Source organism: Ursus arctos, unplaced genomic scaffold, assembly GCF_023065955.2.
Source record: "Ursus arctos isolate Adak ecotype North America unplaced genomic scaffold, UrsArc2.0 scaffold_32, whole genome shotgun sequence".
In the NCBI taxonomy this organism is placed as follows: Eukaryota; Metazoa; Chordata; class Mammalia; order Carnivora; family Ursidae; genus Ursus; species Ursus arctos.
Genome location: NW_026623008.1, coordinates 26057644 through 26081126, shown reverse-complemented (window position 1 = coordinate 26081126; position 23483 = coordinate 26057644). Strand labels below are relative to the sequence as shown.

Genomic DNA, 23483 nt, shown 5'->3' with positions numbered 1-23483 from the left:
GTCATCAGTTTGGGCTCTAAACCGGTAAGACTGGTGTTCTTACAAGAAGGGGAAGAGTTACAGAGGTCGTACGCAAAGGCTGTGTGAGAACACAGTAGAACAACGCCGTTGGCAAAGCCAAAAAGGGAGGCCTCAGAAGAAATCGAACCTCCTGACCCCTCGATCTTGGACTTCTGGCCTCCGGAATTGGAGAACATTAATTTACGTTGTTTTAGCCATCCAATCTGCGCTATTTCGTTAAAGCGGCTCCAGCAAACTAATGCATCGTGTACAACGGATAGTTGCTTAACACACTTCGCCTAGCTCTCTGGTTGTTCACAGCAGAAGGACAAATCAGCACTAGTCCTCTGAGCTGGAAGCTGAATCCAACAGGTTTGTTTTACCAAAGGACAGAGCAAGTTGGACAAAGTTATAAATATTCACACAAGTCTATTTTACACTGGAAAACATGAGGAATATTTTTTAAAACACAGCTTTTTTAAAGTATAATTGATATACAATAAGCCCACATATTTAAAGTATAAATTTGATACGATCTGACATATGTATGCACCATGAAATCTTCACCACAGTCGACGTAATGAGGGTGCCCATCTCCCCCCAAAATCTTCCTTGAGCCCCTTAGTCCTCTGACTACTGCCCTTCCCCCTATCAGTCTGCAGGCAACCCCTGGTCCGCTTTTCTCCTTAGGTCACTTTCCCCACTCCTTACTCCTTTCTGGGAGCTCCTCCCAGAGGAACTACATACGTCCAAGCCCTTGTCTCAGGCTCTGCTTCCATGGAAACAAAACAAAACAAAAAACGAAGAAACTCACCAATTCTGTGTCCAAGAAATGTGATTTGGACATGAAAAGGTTGCTCTCGTATTACTTGTCAGTATCCCTGAATGTCTACAGAGTTCCTAGGACGTGAGACTCACCAATTCAGCCAACGTACGACAGCTTGATTGAAACGTAATCAAGGCCCAATAAAATGTACATATATAAAGTGTATAATTTGGAGAGTTCTGGTAATATGTGCTCATCCATGAAACTACAGCTGCATCGAGATAATAAACATATTTATTACCTCCAAGCGTTCCTGTTGCTCCTTTGTAACCCAGCCTTTTCTCCTCACCCAGGAAACCACTGAGATGTTTTCTGTCACTCTATATTAGTTTGCGTTTTCTCGAGTTTTTTATAAATGAAATAATACAGAGCTTCTTTCATTCAACAAAATTATTTTGAGATTCATCCATGTGGTTGTGACTATCGATTGTTGGTTCCTTTTTATTGTGGAGTGAGATTCGTTGTATGGCTATAACGTAATTTGTTTCTTCATTGACCTGCTGATGGGTGTGACAGTTAATTTTACGTGCCAGTGTGGGCTAAGAGATGCCTAGAGAGCTGGTAAAACATTACTTTTCGGTGTGTCTTTGAAGATGTTTCCAGAAGATTAGCATCTGAATTGGTAGACTGAGTAAAAAGATCACCTTCATCAACGCAGTTGGGGATCATCCAGTCTGGGGAGGACGTGACCAGAACCCTCTGTTCAGAGAAGACAGAGGAAGGGCGAATTTGCTGTCTGCTTGAGTAGACATACACTCTCGCCCCTGGAGTTTCTCCTGGTTCTTCAAACTTCGATTTATCATCAGCTCCCCTAGGTTTCGAGCCCTTTGTGTTTTCTTTTTCTTTTTCTTTCTTTCTTTCTTTCTTTCTTTCTTTCTTTCTTTCTTTCTTTCTTTCTTTCTTTCTTTCTTTCTTTCTCTTCTTCTTCTTCTTCTTCTTTTCTTTCTTTCTTTCTTTCTTTCTTTCTTTCTTTCTTTCTTTCTTTTTCTCTTTCTTTATTTTTATCTATTTATTTGACAGAGAGAGAGCGAGAGGAGGGAGCAGCAGAGGGAGAGGGAGAGGGAGAGGGAGAAGCAGGCTCAGGGAGCCCGACATGGGGCTCCATCCCAGGACTCTGAGATCGTGACCTGAGCCGAAGGCAGTTACTTAACCGACTGTGCCACCCAGGCACCCTTAAGATTTTATTTTTTAAGTAATCTCTACACCCAGTGTAGGGCTTGAACTCAAACCCTCAGATCAAGAGTCACATACGCTACCAACTGAGCCAGCCAGGCACCCCAAGTTCTAGTCCCATGTCATTTATAGTGGTGTTTAAATCCATAACTCATAATGAAGTTTATATTCTTTAAATATGTAGATTACATGTAAAATATGGTCTAAAAGTATGTTTTTTTTTGTTGATGAATTCAAGTAGTGTCTTCTGTGAATATGAAGTCTCAGATACAATCATACTTTTCTCAGTTTGAAGATACTCAAGACCCCAGAAAGTAATCAGTTAATTACAAAACAGGATGTATTAGGCCATATATTAAAACTTTTCTTTAAAGATCTTATTTATTTGACAGACAGAGAGAGAGAACAAGCAGGGGGAGCAGCAGGGAGAGGGAGAAGCAGGCTCCCCGCTGAACAAGGAGCTCCACACGGGGCTCGATCCCAGGACGCTGGGATCGTGATCTTAGCTGCAGGCAGACGCCCAACCGACTGAGCTACCCAGGCGCCCCTAGGTCATGTATTAAAACTCTTGCTCTTAATTTTCTCATAGAAAAAGCCCCTAAGTCTTTCCCTCTGAGCTCTTTAACAATGCTTTACAGTAGAATACCAAGCTTGTCAGTTGTTTTGTAAGCTTCCAGCAAATCAGAAGCGGTAAAGTAGAAAAAGGGCTGTTTCGGGGCGCCTGGCTGGCTCAGTCAGAAAAGCGTGTGACTCTTGATCTTGAGGCATGAGTCTGAGCCCCATGTTGGGCGTAGAGATTACTTAAATAAAAAGAAAAAAGAAAAGAAAAAAGAAAAAGGGCTGCTTTGAGTTAGCATGCCGAAGGTGAGGAGGACCTGCCAAGTGTTGCTTATGGCAAGAGGCTGTTCTCTCTGCAGAGAGTTTCTTTTTTTTTTTTTTTTTAAAGATTTTATTTATTTATTCGACAGAGATAGAGACAGCCAGCGAGAGAGGGAACACAAGCAGGGGGAGTGGGAGAGGAGGAAGCAGGCTCATAGCAGAAGAGCCTGATGTGGGGCTCGATCCCGTAACGCCGGGATCACGCCCTGAGCCGAAGGCAGACGCTTAACCGCTGTGCCACCCAGGCGCCCCCTAGAGTTTCTTGTTTCCTACCAAGGGAACTTCTATTGGCTCTTAGACGTTTGCCTCAAATGTCGGCATTTCTTAATACCGTCTCCAAATCCTTATTTATGACCCCTGCCCCTTATCCAGCACCTGAATCAAGTGATTGCCCCTCACAATTCCCATAATGCTTTTAGCAGTTCTTATAAAGCGTATCACATTCGTTTTGTGGGGACGCCTGGGCGGCTCAGCCCATTTGGCGTCTGCCTTTGACTCAGGTCTGATCCCAGGGTCCTGGGACCGAGTCCCACGTGGGGCTCCTTGCTCGGCAGGGAGCCTGCTTCTCCCTCTCCCGGCTGCTCCCCCTGCTGTGCTCTCTCTGACAAATAAATAGATAAAATCTTTGAAAAAATGTTTTGTGAATGCGTGTGTGTGTTTTCAGGTGATCAGATTATACTCATCTCGTCACCCATAGCCTAGTGCAGTGGCAGGTATTTGTAAGCCCTAAAATATGTGTGTTTAAATGAAATGCAGAGGTAATCAGAGAGAATACAAAACTGGAAGGCAGGTCTGCTAACTCAAATAATAAGTAGTCTGAAGCCATTTGTGTAGGGACAGAATGTCGTCTGTCTGTTACTCAGCTCTGAAGAAGGTACTTTCCACATGTGACGACCAGGTTCTGTGTAGCACCACCTGCTTAAGATGGGCAATCTTTAGTACTTTTTAAAAAGCTTTATTTATTTGTTTTAGAGAGACACAGAGAGAGAGAGAGTGTGCACGAGTAGGGGGAGGGGCAGAAGGACAGAATCTTCAAGCAGATTCTGAGCTGAATGCAGAGCCCAACGCAGGGCTCAATCCTACGACCCATGAGATCATGACCTGAGCCACAGTCAAGAGTCGGACACTTAACCGGTGCCCCTGACAAACTTTTAAAGAACTCATTCCAGATATAAAGATTAAAAAGACTTCCCCTTCTGCCCAAGATGAGGCATCAGGAACCAAATTTACACTACTGCCTAGAACAACCCCCCCAGAGCCCGGGCAACATAACAGAAGTAATGGTTTTCCAGCACTGGACATCAGACAATGAAGGACAATGATTGCTGAGAAACGGGAAACAGATGAGGAGAAACTCCTAATCGTCCCAGCACATGGCCTTGGGAGAGTTGAGGTCAGCCAAGTGTGAGTTAAAGGAGATGCTGCTGAGCATGCCAGGCGGCTAGACTTCATAGGAAAGACAGCTTTACCCAGTGAGACAACCCAGATCCTGGATACAAGAAACGGAAGCAGGGAGTCCTTTAGTGTAAAGCACTATGTCTACCCTGCTAGGAATTAGGCTGTGTTTACTGTCTCAGGAAGCTGTGGTGTTAGAGGCTAAAATTCCCTTGGTGTCCTTGTTTTCTTTCCCTTGTTGTCTTGGGTATTCCTAGAGACTCCTTAAATGTGGTCTGGGGCTTGCAGTCCTTTAGCTGTAATTCTCTGCTATTACACGGGAACACTACTGAGGTGGTGGTCGGGCCTGGGGGAAGAGGAAGCATTCTGTAGTCCTATGGTTAGGTCTCAATCAGTGAGCCTGAGTTGGGTGTTTTCCTTCCCCTAGGTCTGTTAAGCCTTGGTAAAACCCTAGTCAATTAGGCTCTGGCAAAATGGTTTCCCTTGAGGGCAGGCCTTGTTAGTGAGAACAGAGAGATCTGCAAGTATTTCACAGTGGTCACTCCCGCCCTCCTCCTGCTGGAAGCACAGGGGGATTTTTCTCTAGTCTTCTCTTTGAGAACCAGTTGGGATCCTGGGGGTAAAACTCACAAAAGCGTGGAACCTCCCCCTAAGAGCGGGAGGAGGGTGGGCCCCTGGAGTTTTGAACTCTCAAGCTTGTCCACAGTATGAAGTGTTCTACTGGTGCTGGCTTCTGCTGCAGGTTTCTGCTCCTGGGCTTCTGCTCCCAGTCGGCTGTGACTTTTGTCTGTCTCCTTTCGGTCTCTCCAGTTCGGGGGCAGCAGTTTGCCTTCTGACTTCAACTTTCTGATGGATCTAAGAAGAACCGTTGATTGTCAGTACATTTAGCTTTTTCTTGCTGTGGGGACATGAGGGTTGCTCTCCAAACTCTTTGCATGTTGGCCTGGAAACTCTGGATGTTTGTAGAGGTCTCCCTCAACTATTCAGCAGAGTACTAATCAGCCCATGTCTGTGAAGACTCTTTCTGAGGTCGAGATACAACTATTTGGATTAGAGAACAGTGCCCGGTACTCACATCAGGCTGAAAATAGTGCCTGGTCCCACCAACCAGACTAGAAAATCTCATCATTCTCACTGGGAGAATGCTCAGGCAGGTCTTGCCTCAGTCTAATTAGCCCTAGACTGAGCCTTGTTTCAGACCACCAACCTAATTATGAAAACAAGAACAAAAGGATCAAACTATTTACAAGAAATGTAACTGAATCAGAACAAAGATCAAGGAAGTTCCGAAGACTATCCAGTACTCAACAAAGTAAATTCACAATTTCTGCCATTCAGTTGATGATTACTAGGTATGCAAAGGAGAAAAAAATGACCCAGGTCGAAAAAAAAAAACCTCAATGAGAATGCACGCACACATAGAGCTCCCCCAGATTATAATTTTATTTTTATTTTATTTTTTTTAAAGATTTTATTTATTTATTTGACAGAGATAGAGACAGCCAGTGAGAGAGGGAACACAAGCAGGGGGAGTGGGAGAGGAAGAAGCAGGCTCATAGCGGAGGAGCCTGATGTGGGGCTCGATCCCAGAACACCGGGATCACGCCCTGAGCTGAAGGCAGACGCTTAACCGCTGTGCCACCCAGATGCCCCCAGATTATAATTTTAAATCCTAAAAACAACTTATCCCGGTAGATTCTATTTTGTTTCTTTGACAAAAGAGAAGTGTCCAGTGACTTGCGTGAGGTTGCCCTGCGAACAGGTGCCGAGTGACCGTCCAAACCCGGCGCAGCTCGCCCCAGAGCTGGGACCTCGTGCACTGCACAGGGCTGTTCCCCACGGTCGCCGCCCTCTGGTCCTTTCTGCAGGAGAGCTGGCACAAGAAGGCGCACTGTCCTCTTGTTTGACTTCAGTCGGGAACGTGTGTGTCTACAGATGTCCACATGTCCTCAAAGGACTGAGAAAAAGCTGAAGTATTGATTTTTTTTTTAAAGATTTTATTTATTTATTCGACAGAGAGAGACAGCCAGCGAGAGAGGGAACACAAGCAGGGGGAGTGGGAGAGGAAGAAGCAGGCTCATAGCGGAGGAGCCTGATGTGGGGCTCGATCCCAGAACGCCGGGATCACGCCCTGAGCCAAAGGCAGACGCTTAACCGCTGTGCCACCCAGGAGCCCCCTAAAAAAATATTTTTTAAAGTCATTTCTACACCTAATATGGGGCTCAAGCTCAAAACTCCAAGATCCAGAGTTGCACACTCTACTGATGAGCCAGCCAGGCGCCCCTAAAGGAATGTTCTAAAAATACAAGAGAGAAAATAAAAGACATGAAGTGATCGTATAGCATGGTGGCTTGGGCAGTCCAGTTTATGCCTGTTGTCCCAAGGTTAGTACTTATAGTTACTACTAATAACTTAATTGTTGCTATAAGTATCCCAGAATGGACTATAAATTAGTCATCCTAGTCATAGAGGATTTGATAAAAAGTTCTAACATTTGTTAAATTAGAGTCTTAGAAGAGATTGCAGCAAAATTAATATTTGAAGAGGTAATTGCTGATAATTTTTTTCTGAGAATTTTTTTTTAAAGATTTTATTTATTTATTTGACAGAGATAAACAGCCAGTGAGAGAGGGAACACAAGCAGGGGGAGTGGGAGAGGAAGAAGCAGGCTCCTAGCAGAGGAGCCTGATGTGGGGCTCGATCCCAGAACGCTGGGATCACGCCCCGAGCCAAAGGCAGACGCTTAGCGACTGTGCCACCCAGGCGCCCCTGAAGTATTGATTTTTGAATTACAAATAAATTTTAAGGAGTAGGTGAATTGGCAAATATGGAATCCACGAATAGTCTTAAAAGTATCTTTATGCCATCCTCATTTTTGAAAAGATTTTGTTTATTTATTTGAGAGAGAGTGTGCAAAAGTGGGGGTGAGGGGCGGAGAGGGGCGGGAGAGGGAGAAGCAGACTCCCCACTGAGCAGGGAGCCTGACTCCATCCCAGGATCTGAGATCATGACCTGAGCTGAAGGCAGACGCTTAACCAACTGAGCCGTTCAGGCGCCCCTATGCCAGCCTCATTTTTGAAGGGTATTTTTCACTGGATATAGAATTCTAGGTTGTCAGTTATTTTATTTGTTTTTAAATATTTATTTATTTACTTTTAGAGATGGGCGAGGGGCAGAAGAGAATCTTTCAAGCAGACTCTCTGATGAGTCAGGAGCCCAGTGCTGGGTGGGGGTGGGGGGAGTGCAGGATGGGGGGGAAGATGGGGGTAAGGCTTCATCCCAGGACCCTGAGATCATGACCTCAGCCAAAATCAAGAGTCCCAGCTTAACTGACTGAGCCACTCAGGCACCCCAGAATGTTTGATTTCTTCAATCTCTAAATTAATGTCTTTCTTCATTAAAAAATTCTCAGGGGCACTTGAGTGGCTCAGTTGGTTAAGCATCTGACTTCAGCTCAGGTCATGTTCTCAGGGTCCTGGGATCGAGCCCCCTGTCGGGCTTCTTGCTCAGCAGGGAGTCTGCTTCTCTCACTCTCCCTCTGCCTGCCGCTCCGCCCCCACCCTCATGCTCACTCTCAAATGAAGAAAATCTTAAAAAAAAATAAATGTATTGGTGGACAAATATTTTCTTATATCATTCATTTAAAGTGAATTAAACAGGGGCGCCTGGGTGGCTCAGTTGGTTAAGCATTAAGGGTCTGCCTTCAGCTCAGGTCATGATCTCCAGGTCCTGGGACTGAGCCTATGTTGGGCTTCTCCTTCTCCCTCTGCCCCTCCCCCTGCTCATGTTCTCTCTGTCTCTCTTTCAAATAAATAAATAAAATCTTTTAAAAAATTCTCAGAAAGGGGCGCCTGGGTGGTGCAGTCATTAAGCGTCTGCCTTCGGCTCAGGGCGTGATCCCGGCGTTAAGGGATCGAGCCCCACATCAGGCTCCTCCACTAGGAGCCTGCTTCTTCCTCTCCCACTCCCCCTGCTTGTGTTCCCTCTCTCACTGGCTGTCTATCTCTGTCAAATAAATAAATAAAATCTTTAAAAAAATTCTCAGAAAAAAATTATCAGCAATTACCTCTTCAAATATTAATTTTGCTGCAATCTCTTCTAAGACTCTAATTTAACAAATGTTAGAACTTTTTATCAAATCCTCTATGACTAGGATGACTAATTTATTGTCCATCCTGGGACACTTATAGCAACAATTAAGTTATTAGTAGTAACTATAAGTACTAACCTTGGGACAACAGGCATAAACTGGACTGCCCAAGCCACCATGCTATACGATCACTTTATGTCTTTTATTTTCTCTCTTGTATTTTTAGAACATTCCTTTAGGGGCACCTGGCTGGCTCATCAGTAGAGTGTACAACTCTGGATCTTGGAGTTTTGAGTTTGAGCCCCATATTAGGTGTAGAAATGACTTAAAAAAATATTTTTTTAGGGGGCTCCTGGGTGGCACAGAGGTTAAGCGTCTGCCTTCGGCTCAGGGCGTGATCCCGGCGTTCTGGGATCGAGCCCCACATCAGGCTCTTCCGCTAGGAGCCTGCTTCTTCCTCTCCCACTTCCCCTGCTTGTGTTCCCTCTCTCGCTGGCTGTCTCTATCTCTGTCGAATAAATAAATAAATCTTAAAAAAAAAGACATATTTAAAAAAATATTTTTTAAAAATTGAGATATAATTTACATACCGTCAAACTTAGCGTTTTGTAGTCTATTCACAAGGCTGTAAACCATCACCACTATCTAATTCCGGAACATTGTTTTCATCAGCCCAAAGGAAACTCTACATTGTCATTCCCCATTCCTCCCTGTTCCCAGCCCCTGGCAACCACTACTCTACTGTCTTTTTGGATTTCCTTATTCTGGACATTTCATATAAATGAAATCATATAAATGGGGCCTTTTGTGCCTGGCTTTTGTCACTTAGCATGTTTTCAAGATTCATCCATGTTCTAGCATGTACCACTATCTAATTTCCTTCTTTGGCTGAATAATATTCCACTGTATGCATATACCAATTTTATCTATGTATCAGCCGGTTTGGATTGTTTCCACTTTTTAGCTATTACGAATAGTGATGCTGCGAACATGCATGTACGAGTGTCTGTGTGAACGGTGTGTTTTCAGTTCTTTGGGATCTACACGAAGAAGCGAGATTCCTCAGTCGTGTGGTAACTTTTTTTTTTTTTTAAAGTATCTTTTTTTTTTTTTTTAAAGATTTTATTTATTTATTTGACAGAGAGAGAGAGACAGGCAGCGAAAGAGGGAACACAAGCAGGGGGAGTGGGAGAGGAAGAAGCAGGCTCACAGCGGAGGAGCCTGATGTGGGGCTCGATGCCAGAACGCCGGGATCACGCCCTGAGCCGAAGGCAGACGCTTAACCGCTGTGCCACCCAGGCGCCCCTCGTGTGGTAACTTTTTAACATTTTGAGGAGCTGACAAACTTTTCCCCAGTGGCTACACCGTTTTATATTACCAACAGCAATGTACAGGAGGGTTCTAATTTCTCACGTTTATATTTTTAATTTTTTGACTGTGGCCCATCTAGTGAGTCTAAAGTGGTAATTCATTGTGATTTTAATATGTAGTTCCTCGGGGCGCCTGGGTGGCTTTCTCAGTTAAGCATCTGCTTTCGGCTCAGGTCATGACCCAGGGTCCTGGGGTCGAGCCCCGCATCAGGATCCCAGCTCAGCGGGGAGTCTGCTCCTCCCTCTCCTCCCTGCTTGTGCTCTCTGTTGCTATCTCGATCTTTCTCTCTCAAATAAATAAAATCTTTAAAAAATATATGTAGTTTCTCAATGACCAATGACATCAAGCCTCTTTTCATATGATTATTAGCTATTTGTGCATCTTTTTGGGAAACATGTTTATTCAAATCCTTTGCTCATTTTTAAAGAAGATTGTACTTATTTATTTGAGAGAGAGAAAGAGACACAAGTGGGGGGAAGGGGGAGGGCCAGAGGGAGAGGGAGAAGCAGACTCCCTGCTGAGCAGGGAGCATGATGTGGGGCTCGATCCCAGGACCCCAGGATCATGACCTATAGCTGAAGTCAGATGCTTAACCGACAGCCACCCAGCCATCCCTCGAATTTTTTTCTCATTTTAAAACTGACTGTCTCTTTGCTGTTGAGTTATAAGAATCCTTTTTTTTTTAAGTTTTATTTATTTAGGTTATCTTGATGCCCAAAATGGGGCTTGAACTCATGACTTCAAGATCAAGAGTCACATGCTCTTCCAATGGAGCCAGAGAGATGCTTCAAGAATTCTTTACATATTCTGGATAATACACCTTTATTAGATATGATCTGCAAATATTTTCTCCCATTCTGTGTCTTGTCTTTCTGTTGAATTTTTATCTCTATTTTTCTGTGCTTTCTTCAGCATGGTTTCTTCTGATCTAGTTTTCAATACACTAATTTTCTCTAGGGCTTATCTAAACTGCTGTCACTCATTTATCCAGTACATAATTTTACTTACAGTATTTTTCTAGAGGGGCAGAGGAAGGGGGAAAGGGAGAGGCTCTCAGGCAGACTCCCCACTGAGTGTGAAGCCTGACTTGGGGCTCGATCTCACGACCCTGAGATAATGACCTGAGCGGAAACCAAGATCAGTTGCTCAAAGGACTGAGCCACCCAGGTGCAACCCCCCCAACAAATTTCTGTTGTTGGTACCTACTTTCCTTCATGTTGTCCTGTATCCTCATACATCTGTTTATGCTTGTATGTTGATAACTGTATTTCAAAAATTATTTGTAAAAATAATTTTTTAAAAAAGATTTTATTTATTCATTTGACAGAGAGAGAGACAGCCAGCGAGAGAGGGAACACAAGCAGGGGGAGTGGGAGAGGAAGAAGCAGGCTCCCAGCGGAGGAGCCCGACATGGGGCTTGATCCCAGAACGCCGGGATCACGCCCTGAGCCGAAGGCAGACGCTCAATGACTGAGCCACCCAGGCGCCCCTGTAAAAATAATTTTTGGACTAGAAATGCTTTCCAAGGATTTTTGTTTAGTTTGCTAGGTACCTAGGGTACTAAAGTTGGGATTTGGGATGTTAATTCCCCTTAATCCAACTTTAGTCTTGACTTGGTGCTTGGCTTCAGGATAGTCAAGGTCTGGTTTATGGGCAGTACACCCTTACTCCTAGACTGTATCCCTTTGCCATTCCAGCTATAAGCTTAGGGGTTTTATTATTTTCTCACTCTTTCTGCCTCTGCCTGCTGCTCCCCCTGCTTGTGCTTCCTCTCTCTCTCTGTGTCAGATAAATAAATAAAATCTTTAAAAAAATAAATTTTTAAAAATGTGTACATTTTTTTGCAATAGAGAGCCCACGAGCGAGCATGAGTGGGGGGAGGGGCAGAGGGACAAGCAGACACCCCACTGAGCAGGGAGCCCAGTACAGGGCTCAATCCCAGGACACTGAGATAATGACCTGAGTCAAAGTCAGATGCTTAAACAACTGTGCCACCAAGGTGCCCCTAAAAATGTCTACTTTTAAAAAATAATTTCCTTGTCATTGAGATATAAACCAACTGCATTATGATCAAAGAATATTGTCTGTATGATACCAATTCTTTGAAATTTGTTGAAACTTGATTTATGTGTTGGTGATCAGTTTTTGTAAATGTTCCATGTGTGCTTGAAAATATGCGTGCTCTAATTTTGGGGTGGAGGTTCGATTTATATCTATCGACTATAACCTCTTGTTGGCATTCTTTAAATATTCTATAACTTTCTTTTTTGTCTGTTCTTTTTTCTTTAAAGATTTTATTTATTTATTTGATAGAGGGAAACAGTGTGAGCGAGAGAGCATGTGAGCATGAGTAGGGGGGAAGGGGCAGAGGGAGAGGGAGAAGCAGACTCCCCACTGAGCAGGGAGCCCAATGTGGGGCTCGATCCCAGGATCCCAGGATCACAACCCCAGCCGAAGGCAGATGCTTAACTGACTGAGTGACCCCGGTGCCCCTGTTCTTTTTATCTATAATTGAGATGTGTGTTTAATTCTCTAAGTATAATGGTGGATTTGTTAACTTCTTCCAGCAAATATATGTTTTTGTTTCAAATATTTTAAGGCTGTGTTGTTAGGAATGTATAAGCTTAGAATTGTTCTTTCTGGATGGGGTAACTGGGAGATGGACATTAAGGAGAGCACGTGATATAATGAGCACTGGGTATTATGTAATCACTGACCTCTATCTCTGAAACCAATAATACATAATACGTTAATTAATTGAATTTAAATTAAAAAAAGAATTGTTCTTTCTGATACACTGAATTTATGATCATTTTTAAAAAGATTTATATATTTTAAGAGAGAGAGTGAGCACAGTGGAAGGGGCAGAGGGAGAGGGAGAAACTTTATTAGACTACTTGCTGCTCTCAGATCCCAATGCAGGGCTTGATCTCACGACCTTGATATCATGACCTGAGTGGAAAACAAGAGTTGGAGGCTTAACCGACTGCACCACCCAGGGGCCCCTGAATTTATGATCATTATGTAGTAATATCTTTTTTTGTCCTAAAGCCTATTTTTAGGAATATTAATGTAGTATGGTAACTCTTATTTATTTTTTTTAAAGATTTTTTACTTATTTATTTTAGAGAGATAGAGAGTGCCAGCAGGGGGGCAGGGAGGGGCAGGAGGAGAGGGAGAGAGAGAATCCCAAGTAGACTCCACACTGAGCACGGAGCTCAATGCAGGGTTTGGTCCCAGGACACTAAGATCATGAACCGAGCAGTAATCAAGAGTTGGACGCTCAACCAACGAGCCACCCAGGTGCCCCGCTATGGCAACTTTTAGATTGTATTTGCTAGCTGTATGCCTTTCAACTTTTTAAGTTCAACCTGTTTGGATCTTTGTGTTAGACATGTCTCTTCTGAACAGAACACAGCTAAATTTGTTTGTTTTTTTATATCCACTATGACAGTCTCTCCCTTTTTTAAAATTTAAATTCAAGTTAGTTAACATATAGTGTATTATTAATTTCAGGGTAGAATTTAATGATTCATCAGTTGCATATAACACCCAGTGCTCGTTCCATTGAGTGACCTCCTTAATGCCCATCCCCCAATTACCCTATCTCCCACCCACCTCCCCTCCAGCAACCCTGTTTGTTCTCTACAGTTAAGACTTTCTTATGGTTTGTCTCCATCTCCTTTTTAAATTAATTTTATTTTTCCTTCCTTTCCCCTATGTTCATGAGTTTTGTTTCTTAAATTCCACATATGAGTGAAATCATATGGTATTTGTCTTTCTCTGACTTACTTCCCTTAGCATAATACACTCTAGTTCCCTCCACATCATTACAAATGGCAAGATTTCATTCTTTTTGATGGCTGAGTAATAGTCCATTGTATATATATACCACATGTTATTTATCCATTCATCTGTTGATGGACATCCGGGCTCTTTCCATAATTTGGCTGTTGTGGACATTGCTGCTGTAAACATTGGGGTGCATATGCCCCTTTGAATCACTGTATTTGTATCCTTTGGAGAAATACCTAGTAGTGCAATTGCTGGGTCATAGGGCAGTTCTATTTTTAACTTTTTGAGGAACCTCCATACTGTTCTCCAGAGTGGCTGCACCATTTTTCATTCTAACCAACAGTGTAAGAGGTTTCCCCTTTCTCCACATCTTCGCCGACATCTGTTGTTTCCTGAGTTGTTAATTTTAGCCATTCTGACTTGATCCGCCACAACAGTCTCTTTTAATGAACAAGTTGAATTCATGTAGAATTATTGTAATTATTGATATATTTGGATGTTTTATGCCAGTTTGCTTTTCACATAAATTTAACTTAAAAATATCTTTCCTCCCTCTGTTTTTTGCCTTATTTTTCTTTTGCAATGATTTTTTATTTTTTAAATTCCATTTTTTTCTTCTTCTGCTGGTTTTTAAGTTATATACTCTTATTATTTTAGAAGTTTCCCCTGATGTATTAATATGCACACTTAGAATATAAAGTTAGTCAATATTTTAACCCAGTCCCGGAAAAAAACCATGGACCTAGGACACTTTTGTAATCTGATCGCCCCCTCTCAATTACATAGTATTGCTGTCTAGTCTTACTTTTTTTTAACCACAGGAATTAGAAATTATTAATAGTATTTGTTTAAATATACTTGCATATTTACCAATTTCTTAGTTTACCATTATTACTTGCATCTCAGGATTTTTTTGAAATTATTCTTTTCCTTTTTCCTGAGGTATATTCCTTAGTAATTTCTATTTTTTTTTAAAGATTTTATTTGAGAGAGAGAGTGAGAGAGAGCATGAGCAGGGTGGGGTGGGGGCAAATGGAGAGGGAGAAGCAGACTCCTCACTGAGCAGGGAACCCAACGTGGGACTTGATCCCAGGACCTTGGGATCATGACCTGAGCTGAAGGCAGACACTTAACTGACTGAGCCACCCAGGTGCCCCTCCTTAGTGATTTCTTTAGTGAAGACCTCTCAGTGATGAACTCTTTGATTCTTCTGAAAAAAATGTTTATCTTGCCATTATTAAAAAAATAGATTCTCTGGATACAGAAATTTGGGTTGATAAAAATTTTCTCTTGGTGCTTAAAAATAGTATTCCATTTATCCTCTGTCCATTGTTGTCATTGAGAAATCTGCTATCAATGTGTCATTCGTTTATACCTGATCTCTTTCTTTCTGGTCTTTTTTTGTCTTTTTATTCTGTATGACACTATAGCTCAGATGTAGGTTTCTTTTTTGTTTCTTTCTTTTTTTTTTCTTTTAAGATTTTATTTATTTATTTGACAGAGATAGAGACAGCCAGCGAGAGAGGGAACACAAGCAGGGGGAGTGGGAGAGGAAGAAGCAGGCTCATAGCGGAGGAGCCTGAAGTGGGGCTCGAACCCAGAACGCCGGGATCACGCCCTGAGCTGAAGGCAGATGCTTAACGACTGCGCCACCCAGCCGCCCCTGTTTCTTTTTTTCTTTTTAGAGAGAGAGAGTGAGGGGGGTAGGGGCAGAAGGAGAGGGAGAGAATCTCAAGCAGGCTCCATGCTCAGCACAAAGCCTCATGTGAGGCTCGACCCCACAACCCTGAGATCATGACCTGAGTCAAAATCAAGAGTTGGACGCTAACCAACTGAGCCACCCAAGAACCCCAGATGTGGGTGTCTTTTTGTCACACTTCTTGATGTATATTTGTATCTCCTAATTTATAGCGTTAACAGTTCCAGTAAGTTATCAGCCATTATTCTCTTCTAGTATTGGCTCTCCTTCATTCTCGACTTTTCCCCTTTTGAGACGTTGGTTAGATGATGTTAGACATTTTCATTCTATGCTTCACTTCTCATTTTTTGTCATTATGAGACATCTCATATTGTCTGTTGTATTCTGTTGTCTTTGCTTTTGGAATCAAATAAAAAAAAATAATTGCCAAGACCAAGGTCAAAGAGCTTACACCACCTATGTTTCTTCAAGGAGTTTTATCACTTCAGGTTTTACATTCAAGTCTTAAATCCATTTCAAGTTGATTTTTGTGCACGTAAAGTATGTGTATATTGTAGGATCTAAGTGTTTTGTAGTGCGAGGTCCCAATTTTTACCTATCAAAATAGGTTTTAAGAATCATTTGGCATCGTGTTATTTCTGTAGCTAACTTAGCTCTTACTCATTAGCCTGCTGACCTGTTCTGTTTTCAGAGACATAGATACCATAAAATATTTTCCCGACATCCTTGTTTTCAACGTTGTAGCTTGCTGAATCAAAGCAGCTGAATTTGATAGAAGTTCAGTGTCCTTTCCTTCAATAATTAACTCACCTTCCTGGGCTTGAGATACTGAACAAGGAACACCTGGCCTCGTAAGAAACCTGCGGATGTATTTTTCACCCAAGAAATCTCAGATTTCAACAAAAGACTGGTTCTCCTGAATAATAAGCTTGATAGGGAAATAGGCATACACGATCTGATTTTGCAATGGAAGCTCAGTGTGATACACTTGGGTCATATTCTGTTAATGAAGATCATGGGAATAGTGGCCAGTTCTTATTTCCCCAGAATTTGTCAGTCTTCTTTTTCTTTCCAAGGAGATTGAGTTCTACACTGATGTGATTGAAGTTCCTCCACAGGATTCTTCTGGGGCCCTGCACAATAACTGTGTGTCCTTTCAGAGTAATGTTGACACTTTCTGGAATGTTGATAGTCTGACTGAAGAGTCTTGAATCTTGTAGTAGATGCAGGAAAGGCTTTTATTTTATTATAATTATTTTTTATTTTTATTTATTTATTTATTTTACATTTACAGTACTGTATTTATCGAAAAAGCTGCATATACGTGGACCCATGCAATTCAAACACGTTTTTCAAGAGTCAACTGTAAACATTTCTTTTTTTTAAATGATTTTTTATTATATTATGTTAGTCACCATACAGTACATCCCCAGTTTCCGATGTAAGGCTCGATGATTCATTAGTTGCGTATAACACCCAGTGCACCATGCAATACGTGCCCTTCTTACTACCCATCACTGGTCTATCCCATTCCCCCACCCCCCAGGAAAGACTTTTATTTTTATTTATTTATTTTTAAAGATTTTATTTATTTATTTGACAGAGAGAGAGACAACTGGCGAGAGAGGGGACACAAGCAGGTGGAGTGGGAGAGGAAGAAGCAGGTTCCCAGCAGAGAAGCCCAATGCGGGGCTCGATCCCAGGACTCTGGGATCACGCCCTGAGCTGAAGGCAGACGCCCAACTACTGAGCCACCCAGGCGCCCCTAGGAAAGACTTTTAAAGTCTATCTTGTTAGGCATTTTTAATCAACCCTCTTTAGCATTTATATGTCTCTTTCTCTAATCTGGGAAATTAAAAACTTAAAAAAAATATGAACATAATTTCAACCTTACAAAAAGTTGGAATAAGAATAATACAAAGACCATCCATGTATCATCACTTACTCAGTGTCACCTACTGATAACATTTTACTGCATTTACTTTATCATGAGTGCTCTTTCTTGCATCAGATATATATTACACATGTAATACTATTTTTTAGAAAAGAACTGCTTGATTGTAGGGCTATTTTGGAAAATTATTTACCTCCCCCATGCCTTTCTGGAATGTATTTTATACAGAAGTTATTTCTACTTCTATTCTTCATATCTCAACTTTTCTTTCACGACTTCCATTTCTTTATGCTTCCTCTTGCTTTTCAGGACAGTTGCTTAACCTGATATCTTTATCAGGTTATTATTATTTTTTGTTGGCTGGAGGCTTTCTGTTGTCCAACTCCCTCTTTCCCCCCAATTTTTCCCAATTTTTTTTTATTGTGGTAAAACACACCTAACATAAAATCTACAATGTTAACTTTTTTTTAAAAGTAGGCTCCATACACACTGTAGGGCTTGATCTCACTACCCCAAAATCAGGAGGTGCTTGCTCCACCAACTGAGCTATTCAGGTGCCCCTATCCTAACCATTTTTAAGTGTACAGTTCAGTAGTGTTAGGGCATTCATACTGCTCTGCTGTGCAACCATCACCAGCACCTGTCTCTTTCCAAATCAAAACTGATACTACCCATTAAGCAGTAACTCCCCATTCCCCTACTTTCCCCGCCCCTTTAACTACCATCCAACATTCTGTCTCTATGATTATGACTACTCTGAGTACCTCACATAAATGGAATCATACAGGATTTGTTTTATAGTGACCGGTTTATTTCACTTAGCACAATGTCCTCAAGTTTCATCTATGCTGTAGCATGTGTGAGAATTTCCTCCCTCTAAGGTTAATCATATTTCATTGTATATATACACCACATTTTGCTTCTCTAGTCATCTATTGATGGACACTTCTGTTGCTTCCATGCTTAAGCTATAAACATGAGTGTAAAGGTGTTTCTTCAAGACCCTGCTTTTAGTTCTTTTGTGTGTATACCCAGAAGTGGAATTCATGGACCATATAGAAATTCTACTTTTAACTTTTTGGGGAACCACCAAACCATTTCTATAGAGGATATAGCATTTCACATTCCCACCAACAGTGCACAAAGATTCCAATTTCTCTACATCCTTGCCAACACTTGTTAATTTCTCCTTTTTTGTTTTTTCAATAGCTATCCTAATGGGTGTGAGGTAGTTTCATTGCAGTTTTTCTCTTTTCTTTTCTTTTTTTTCCCTCTTCCCCTTCTTCCCTCCCTCCCTCCCTTCCTTCCTTCCTTCCTTCCTTCCTTCCTTCCTTCCTTCCCTATCTCTCTCTCTCTCTTTAAAGTAGACTCTACATACAACATGGGGCTTGAACTCATGACCTGGAGCTCAAGAGTCACATGCTCTACCAACTGAGCCAGCCAGGAGCCCCTCTATTTCTTTTTTTGCCTATGTATTTGGTGTCACACCCAAGAAGTCATTGCCAATCCAATGTCATGAAGCTGTGCCCTATGTTTTCTTCAAAGTTTTATAGCTTTAGGTCTTACCTGTAGGTCTGATCCATTTTATGTTAATTTTTATTTATAATGTTAGGTAAGAGTTAAACTTCATTCTTTTGTATGTGTATATCCAGTTTTCCCAGTACCGTTAAAAAAGAAAAAAGACTATCTTTTCCCCTTTGAATGGTCTTGGAAATCTGGTTGCAAATCATCTGATCATGAATGTGAAGATTTGTTTTGGAGTTTCTGTTCTATCTCATTCTTCTATATGTCTGTCTTTATGCCAGTACCATGTTGTTTTGATTATTGTAGCTTTATGCATGTTTCAGTTTTCCCTGTTACTGACTTTTTTCTTTTTAAGAGAGGGGGAGAGAGGGCAGAGGGGGAGGGATAGAGAGAAAATCTTAAACAGGCTTCATGCCCAGTGTGGGGCCTGACGTAGGGCTCAATCTCACAACCCTGAAATCATGACCTGGGCTGAAATAAAGAGTCAGATGCTTAACTGACTGAGCCACCCAGGCTCCCCCTCCATTACTGATTTCCAACTTCATCTCATTGTGGTCAGAGAAGATATCTTTTTTTTTTTAGATTTTATTTATTTATTTATCAGAGAAAGAGAGAGAGAAAGAGCACAAGCAGGGGGAGCAGCAGGCAGAGGGAGAAGCAGGCTCCCCACTGAGCATAGAGCCTGATGTGAGATTTGATCCCAGGACCCTGGGATCATGACCTGAGCTGAAGGCAGATGCTTAACCAACTGAGCCACCCAGGCATCCCGAAGATACCTTTTAAAATCAGCTGAGTCTCTTTCTTTTCTTTTTTTTTCTTTCTTTTCTTTCTTCCTTCCTTCCTTCTTTTTTTAAGATTTTATTTATTTATTTGAGAGAGAGAGAGACAGAGATAGAGAGAGCATGAGTGAGGAAGAGAGGGAGAAGCACACACCTGCTAAGCAGGGAGCCTGATGTGGGGCTTGATCCCAGACCTGAGCCAAAAGCAGACGCTTAACTGACTGAGCCACCCAGGTGCCCAAAATCAGCTGAGTCTTAATTATGGCCTAACACATGGTCTGTCCTGGAAAACATGTACTTATGAAAAATGTGTATTTTGTTGATGGGTAAAGGTATATGTCTATTAAATATAGTTCTGACTTATTGTGTTGTTCAAATCCTCTATTTCTTATCTTCTGTGTGGTTGTTCCATCCATTATGGAGAGTAGGATACTGACGTTCCCATCAGTTATTGTAGAACCATTTCTCCCTTTAATTTTGTCAATTTTTGGTTCATAAATATTTTTATGTTGTCATTATGTGCATAAATGTTTACAGTTGATATATCTTCTTGCTGTATTTGACATTTCCATTAATATATGTACTTGTCTCTTATAACCTTTTTTTAATTTAAAAATGTTTAATTTGTATTTATTTATTTTTTAAAGTAAGCTCTACACCCAATGTAGGGCTTGAACTCATGATCCCTTAGATCAAGAGTCACATGCTCCACTGACTGAGCCAGCCAGATGCCCCTCTTGTTAACTTTTTCATGTAAATTCTAATCAGTCTGATATTGTATAGCCACCACTGTTCTGTTTTTGTTGCTATTTGCATAGAATATATTTTTTCCATTTTTTCACTTTCAACTCATGTCTTTGAATCTAAAATAAGTTTTTTTTGACAGCATATTGTGTATTTTTTAAAAATCTATTCTGCCAGGGCACCTAGGTGGCTCAGTCAGTTAAGTGTCCAACTCTTGATTTTGGCTCAGGTCATGGTCTCAGAGTCATGGGATTGAGCCCCACATTGGGCTCTGCGCTCAGTGTGGAGTCTGCTTGTCTGTCTCCCTCTTCTTGTCCCCCTGCTTACTCTCTCACCCAAATAAATAAATAACTAAATAAATAAATAAATAAAATCTTAAAAAAAAAAAAAAGCCATTCTGGGACACCTGGGTTCCACAGTTGGTTAAGCATCTAACTCTTGGTTTCAGCTCAGGTTGTGATCTCAGGGTCGTGAGACTGAGCCCCATGTTGGCTCCACACTCAGAACAGCATCTGCTTGGGATTCACTCTTCCTCTCCCCCTCCCACTTGTGCTCTCTCTCTCAAAAATAAATAAACACATCTTTTATAAAAATGTATTAAAAAGAAAAAGTCATTCTGCCAATCTCTGTCTTTTTGTTGGAGCGTTTAAACCATTTATATTTAAAGTAATCTAGAAAACCACTTCCAGCTTGCTCGCTTCCCTTCCCATCTTCCTAGAAAATCTGGTCTGTGTAAACAGGGAGTAAAATCAAGAGTCAACACCGTTTCCTAAAAATAATGTAAGAATGGATGAAATCATGTAAATAAAAAACTTACTTTTTATTTTTCTCCTTTTTAATGTTCCTAGTATATGGTAAGTACCACACATTAAAATGGTACTTAAGGGGTGCCTGGGTGGCTCAGTCGGTTAAGTGGCTGACTCTTGAATTTGGCTCAGCTCATGATCTTGGGGTCCTGAGATCGAGGCCCATGTCGGGCTCCATGCTCAGCGGGGAGTCTGCTTGAGATTCTCTCTTTCCCTCTCCTGCCCCTCTGGTGACCACGGCATTCTTGTGTGCTCTCTCTGAAGTAATTAAATCTTAAATAAATAAATAAATAAATAAATAAATAAATAAAATGGTACTTCATACTGATAATTGTAAGTTGGAATTGCAAATGTCCTAATTCCTCTGCCCCACTTTTGAGTAATTGAACTCAGACGGCAAAAATCAAAATCATCTCCAATTCAACTCTCCATCTAGTCCATACCTACTGACTGCTCTCTTTAAATTCTGTTTATCGATCCCTAGGGATCCCTCTTTGCTGCCCAGCAATCACACACTTTTTCTTTAATCTATTAAAATCTATTTCATGTCATATCCTCTTTCTTCAAATATCTAATGCCTTTTCTTTTGTCTTCATTTTCAGCAGATAACCTTGCTTCTTATTTCACTGAGAAAACAGAAGGACTCAGAAAAGAAGTTCCATGAGCTTCTACAGTCATATCTCCTGACCTACCTATACCTGTACCTGTGTATTCCTTTTCTTCTGTTATAACAGATGAACTCTCCATATTTGTAGCTAAGGCCAACACCTCCATTTGTGAACTAGATCCCTCTCCTCTCAAAGACACGACTCCAGTAAATCTTCCTCTTTTCTACACATTATCTAACACTTTCAAAGTCACTGTATATTTGACATATTTGGTTAGTTATGGTTTATCACCTCCCACCAGAATGCAAGCTCCATGTGAGGTGGGATTTTATTCTTTTCAAGGATATATTCCCAGTAGCTATCTGGCACATATTAGGTATGCTCAATAAATATTTTTGTGCTTTTATTTGATAATATTGTCTACAATTTAAAAGTTTATACCTCCAGAATAGAATGAAAAAGAAAGAAATGGCATACCAGTTAGAAATGAATAAACTGTCATTTGCAGACAACAAAGTCCATGTAGAAAATCTCAAGAGATTTTTACCAAGAAAACTTCCTAGAACAAAGTGAGTTCAGCAAGTTTGCAGGATATAAAATAAATACACAAAACCCAATAGTATTTCTTTATACAAACAATGAAAATGTGGAAACCAAAATGAAAAACAGGGGCAACTGGGTGGATCAGTCGTTAAGCATCTGCCTTCGGCTCAGGTCATGATTGGGATCGAGCCCCTCATCGGGCTCCCTGTTCTGCTGGGAGCCTGCCTCTTCCTCTCCTACTCCCCCTGCTTGTGTCCTCTCTCTCGCTGGCTGTCTCTCTCTCTCTGTCAAATAAATAAAATCTTTAAAAAAAATGAAAAACAGTACCATCTACAATTTCTCAAACATCAAATGGATTTTTCTCTCTCTCCCTCCCCCTTTCTTCCTCTGTCCCTCTCCCTCTCTCCCTTTTTCTTTCATGTTCCTTCCTTCCTCCTCCCACCCTTTGCCTAATGGTTCTGTCGAGGACTCCTAGTACAATCTTGAGTAGCAGTGGTGAAAGTGGGCACTCTTATCGTGTTTCTGTACTTAAGGGCAACACTTTTTAAGCTTTCCATTGAGTGTAATGTTAGCTGTCTGTGTGTGTGTGTGTGTGTGTGTGTGTGTGTGTTTTAATAAATGCTTTTTGTCATGTAAGGAAGTTCCCTTCTATTTCTAGTTTGCTGTGCCTGAATTTTTTTGACAAAGATGTAAAAGAAGTTCAACGGAGGAAGGATAGCCTTCCAAAAAATGATGCTGAAGCAACTGGATATCCATAAGAGGGGAAAAAAAAAAGAATTCTGACCTAAATACAAATATTAACTCAAAATATTTCACAAACTTAAATGCAAAATGTAAAAGTATAAAACTTTTATAAACAAAAACATAGGAGAAAATCTTTGGGATCTACGGCCTGGTAAAGAGCACTTAGTTGTGACACCAAAAGCATAATCCATAAATGGAAAAATTAAGGACTAATATGTAGCATATATAAAGAATTCTCAGAGCTCAAAAATAAAAACAATCAAATTTGAAAACAGGCAAAAGAATGAACAGACATTTCATCAAAGAAAATACACAGATGACAAATACCGACATGCAAATATTTTCAACATCATTACCCTCAGGGATATGCAAATTAAAATGACATAGAACTAAACATCTAGCAGAATGGCTAAAACACAATGTTGTGACAACACCAAATGCTGCTGAGGATGCAGAGAAACTAGATCACTCATACACTGCTGATGGGACTATAAAATGGTATAGTCACCCTGGAAAAGTTTGGCAGTTTCTATTTATTTATTTATTTATTTATTTATTTATTTATTTATTTAAATTTTATTTATTTATTTAAGTGCAAGTGAGTGAGCGAGAC

At 41.1% G+C, this 23483-nt stretch overlaps 1 pseudogene; it reads right to left on the bottom strand.

The window, feature by feature from the left end:
- Positions 1–15884: 15884 nt before the first annotated feature.
- Positions 15885–21749, bottom strand: LOC130542330 (60S ribosomal protein L9-like; annotated as a pseudogene).
- Between the last annotated feature and the right edge of the window lie 1734 nt (positions 21750–23483).